The 5,520-nt window shown below is 41.7% G+C and overlaps 1 protein-coding gene across 1 annotated transcript in view; it reads left to right on the forward strand.

The window, feature by feature from the left end:
- TRPC7 (transient receptor potential cation channel subfamily C member 7) overlaps positions 1-5,520 on the forward strand; it is a 141,248-nt gene that overhangs the window by 97,937 nt on the left and 37,791 nt on the right. The window lies entirely within an intron of this gene.

Genomic DNA, 5,520 nt, shown 5'->3' on the forward strand with positions numbered 1-5,520 from the left:
TAATGAATGCAATGAAGCTGTGTAATTCCTCTTTGTGGTGGTATTTTGTGCTGCCAATGTCTGCCACTGGAATTGGCAAGGAAATTGTTCCCATTCCCAAATGACTAGCTAAGAAAGGCTATCTCATTTTGCCCAGCTCATAAAAAACCTTTACTAGAATATAAGCAAGATAAAATATAACTGGAAATGGCTAAAATTGTACATGACAAAATATGTTACAGATTTTCCTAACATGGAAAACTTCAAAAAAATGAAAAATTGCAAAAACTATTATCAAGTGATATTGTATATAATCAAAACCTGATGGATAAATTTTAAGATTTAGCTATTATCATAAAGACAACAAAAAAACAAGTATTGGTGAGGATGTGGAGAAAAAGGAACCCTCATACACTGTTGGTGGGATTGTAAATTGGTGCAGACAATATGGAAAACAGCATGGTGATCCCTCAAAAAATTAAAAATAGAATAACCATATGACCCAGAAATTCCATTTCTGGGTATTTATCCAAAGAAACCCAAAACACTAATTCAAAAATATATATGGGCCCCTATGTTCTCTGCAACATTTTGTAAAGTAACCAAGATATGGAAATATTCTAGGTATCCATCAAAAAGCTAAAGATGGTGTCTGTGTGTGTACAATGAAATGTTACTCGGCCACTTTTTAAAAAAGAATAAAATCTTGCCACTTGCAACAACATGGATGGACCTAAAGCAGTGGTCGGCAAACTGCAGCTCGGCAAACTGTGGCTCGCGAACCACATGCGGCTCTTTGGCCCCGTGAGTGTGGGTGGCTCTTCCACAAAATACCGACTTCTGTGCATGGGCCATGAAGTTTCAATCGCACTGTATGTGCGCGCCTGCACGTGGTATTTTGTGGCATTTTGTGGAAGAGCCACACTCAAGGGGCCAAAGAGCTGCATGTGGCTTGCAAGCCGTAGTTTGCCGACCACGGACTTAGAGGTAATTATGCTAAATGAAATAGGACAGAGAAAGACAAATACTGTATGATTTCACTTACACATGGAATTTTAAAAACAAAACAAACCAGAAACAGACTCATAGGTACGGAGAACAAACTGATGGTTGCCATAGTGAGGAGGGTAGAGGTATGAGAAAAAAAGGGTGAAGGGACTAACAAGTACAAAATGCCAGTTATAAAAAAGTCACAGGGATAGAGAATAGAGAATACAGTATAGAGAACATAGTAATATCATAATAACTATGTGTGGAGGTGGATTCTTATTAGAATTAAGCATAGTGATCACTTCACGAAGTATATAAATATCTAATCACTATTTTATACCTGAAACCAACATATTGTATGTCAATCATAACTAAAAATTTACAATATATAAACAGTAAGGTTTCTATCAGAAATATCTGATTTGATAAGAATGTTTTGAGTAAAATAAAACTGTAGAAAAGTCTGAAAAAATTGAACTATGCAGTATCAAAAGTTGATCAATTGTGTTTCTTTTATTTATCCCAGTCCAGCTTTGTGTTCATGACAAAATTTCAATATTGTTATAATTTCATTACTTTTATGCTCACAACATTGAGTCAAAATGCATTCAGGGTCAAAGTGTGCCATCAATTAACAAAATCACAAAAGAACAAATACATGAAAAGCCAGCCCAGCACATGGCCTGTGCTAATCTAATGGTATAGCTTTAACAGTGGTTGGCAAACTCATTAGTCAACAGAGCCAAATATCAACAGTACTACAATTGAAATTTCTTTTGAGAGCCAAATTTTTTAAACTTAAACTATATAGGTAGGTACATTGTTATTAACTTAATTAGGGTACTCCTAAGTCTTAGGAAGAGCCACACTCAAGGGGCCAAAGAGCCGCATGTGGCTCGCGAGCCGCAGTTTGCCAACCACGGGCTTAAGAGAGCCACAGAGTAGAGGCGCTGGAGAGTATCCTATAGAATGCCCAAACTGACAGTAATTGGGAATATGATCTCTAAACTGGACGTCTCAATAGGCAGAGGGAGATGAGAAGAATACTTTCATCCAAAGGGCAGAGGAAGAAAAGCACAGTATGCTTCCAAGGGCTTGTAATCAACTGGCAAGTATGTAACCAAAGGCTCATTTAGTGGAGTTTTTGGCATTAAAGTTCTCAAGGGACATTAAAGCTTGTTGCAGACTGAGTGCTGTGGTCTCACTTTCATAGCTCATAGTCTATCCTGATTCTTCCTAGTACACTATGCACTTTGCATGGGCTGAAAGTTTTATGTCCCTAAAAATTCATACGTTAAAATTCCAATCCCAAGGTGAGGGTATTAGGAGGTAGGGCCTTTGGGAAGTGATTGGATCATACGGGTGGAACCCTCATGAATAGGATTAGTGCACTCATAAAAGATAACCCAGAGAGCTCTCTCCCCCTTCTCTGCCATGTGAGGATAAAATGAACCAGAGACCATCACTCCCTCCAGCCTGGAGAATCTCCAACATCACATACCATAGAAACCCATCTTTCTTGCTGTGGTAGTTGAAAGAGGTTGTGCTAAAGCTTTTCAGCTGGAGATTGTGGCTGTGGAGATATTCATCAGAGGACTGTGTAACAACAGTAGAGGTTCCTAGGAAGCCATCAGGCTTAAAAAGCAGGAAGCCTGTCCATAATGCATGTTATTTCTTCATCAAGAATAGAATCATGTCATGAAGGCTCCTTTACACCACTCTTACAGACAACCTGACAGGGTTTTCTTAAGCAGATGCCCCAGGATGGAAAGCTCAATTGATGGAGGGAGATGGAAATGCCAGCATAGTGGAAAAATACACTTAGAGGCCTGGAGAAGAGGAAAGAGCTTAGGCCTAAGCGTGAGGAAACCCAGTCTGACTGTCCTTTCCTCCTTGGCGGCTCTGTCTCTTTAAATTTATTCTCACATGTGTAAAATGATGTGTAAAATGTGAGGATCAAGCTGCTCCCTCATCTACCCAGCTAGAATTACAAACTCTTTGAGGGCAGTACTAAGATTTACCTACAGAATCACATGTCTAGGTTGGACCAAGAGTAAAATTGTAAAAGCACATGGGCTGGGTTCCTCACTTAATTCATTCTTTTAATGGTTTCGTTTATTTGGACAAGATTTCCAAGCAGACTACTCCAACCAATTTGCCAAGTTTTCTCCCAGCAAGTAAGACCATGTTTCGGCCCTGCTTATCACCTTTAGGGGCTACAGATGCCTAGGATGAAAACCAGCCTCCCCCTCATGGTCTACTGGGCTTTCACTAGCCTTTCCAATCTCCAGTCCCATGCCCTGATTACTGAGCCACACTGAGCTCTTGTGTTCCCTCATTTCCATGGCCATGACCTGAAACACCTTGCCAGCCCCTCCTTCTTCACCTAACTCCTGGTTCCTCATATCAACTGTCACCTCCTCCATGAATTCACTCCTTTGTTCTGTCAACAGATATATAATGTACCAGACACTCTGATGAGGCAAATAATTATAATGCAGATGGCTCTTTTCCCTGTGTCTCCCCTGAACATTTTTTCTTATATCATCTGTTTCTGTGTAGCAATAGTGCTTACAGATACATCTGTCTCCAGCACTGAACCTGCTAGGGATGGGTTGTCATCTTCCTGGTTGTTGTATCCCCAGAATGGTGTCTGGCACAGATGTGGTGCTCAATCAAGCCTGGTAAGCAGGTGAAGAGGATACTACCATAGAATAGCTGTGCCTAGTAGAGACCATGATGAGTGACAGAACAGTAGAGAGCAAGGGTCCTGGGTTGCCTTTGTGACTTTGGAGGACATACTTGCCATCTTTGTACATGAGGTTTTTTTCATCTGTAAAGTGAAGATAATTACAGTAGCTACCTATTAGGCTATTAGTGTAACTGAACAATCAATGGGTATGTGCTGCCTGTCACTACTTGAGGCAATTACTAGTAAGCAGAGACAAGGTTGAATCACATATGAGCATTTGTTCCAGTACTGCTGGCAGTACAAGAGACCAGTAGGTCATCCACAAAAATTTGCTCTGCCTCTCCCCATAAACCAGCTGCTTATATTGGGTAGAAGGACAAAGATTACATGGGGAAGTAGGCAAAAGGGTATGCCAAATGGGCAGATAATAGGTAATGCAAGCTGGAGATTTGCAAAGGCCTAGGGGAATACAAAGGCTGGGGTCTTCAAAAGGCTGGCAATATGCAAAGGGCTGGCAGCTCTGGTTTCTGCAACAAGGTTGTTAATCTTTCCATTATAATAGGCAGCTCCCTGATGGGGAGGATGGGCTGCATTTACAGGTGAACTCCCAGGTCCCACATGCAACTCCCAGCCAGGTTAGAATGTACCTTCTTTAATCAGGACAAAACAATCACAGTTAACAGAGCATGATTAATATTTCTTAAAATTATAGCTGGACCCTAATATTATGTTTCTGTCACCATCATTAGGAAGATTTAGTGTTAGTAAAATACTTAGCACAGGGCTTGGCAACTAGCTGGTTCTCAATATTGTTATCTACTAAAACCAGAGGAAGATGTGGAGCTTTGTTAAAAAAAGTTTTTAATCTATTAATACCATCTTCCTGCCAGGAAAACAAATGAATCCTGAATGTGTCTGAGGCTAAGATCTGTTGCAAAGGACTTGCCACTGAGATAGTGTTTGGATATTAGGCCTGAGGGTTGAAAGGTTCTAGGCATATTCTCCCTCCTGTGAGTTCTGGCCCAGTGATGAGAAGCTGACCTAAAAGAACAGACAGACCTTCCAGGAGGTGGTGGGGAAGAAGTATGCTCTACTCAGGCCCTGGGACAGTGTAGAGGAAAGCATGCAGAACCATGGCCATTCAAGGAGTGTGCACATTTCAGTCTCACCCCCATCCCCCAGAATTTTGAAGGAGGATTCCTTCTGAATTGGATCTGAGGCAGGAATGGGAGTGAACCACCTTTTGAACTGTCTAGCTCAGCCGTGGGCAAACTATGGCCCACGGGCCAGATCCGGCCCATTTGAAATGAATAAAACTAAAAAAAAAAAAAGACCGTACCCTTTTATGTAATGATGTTTACTTTGAATTTATATTAGTTCACACAAACACTCCATCCATGCTTTTGTTCCGGCCCTCCGGTCCAGTTTAAGAACCCATTGTGGCCCTCGAGTCAAAAAGTTTGCCCACCCCTGGTCTAGCTCCATCTCAGCAGCCTGTGGCCATTACTCCAAACTTGCACATATGAAGCTACTCATGGCCCCCAGGCTTCCCAGCATTTCCCAGCCTGTTCCCTTGCCAGCCATCCTCATTAATTATCAGTTGACCTTGTTCTCCAGGCTCCCAGCTTCCCTGAGTGAAGGGGATTTTGCCTGAAGGAGGCTCCAGTAGCCACAGGCATCCTGACCCTCAGAGCTCCTGGGCTAACACTCCTCTGACTGACAGGCTGCAGGCAAGAGACTATGAGGCTCAGCTTGAATATAAACTGCTGAACTACCCTCAGCACCTTGGAAACAGAGGGTTTAATTTCACTCACTGAAGTATTTAATTTCACACATTTCTTTTTTCATTAAGCATTCCT

This window comes from Myotis davidii, unplaced genomic scaffold, assembly GCF_000327345.1.
Source record: "Myotis davidii unplaced genomic scaffold, ASM32734v1 scaffold471, whole genome shotgun sequence".
NCBI classification, from domain to species: Eukaryota; Metazoa; Chordata; class Mammalia; order Chiroptera; family Vespertilionidae; genus Myotis; species Myotis davidii.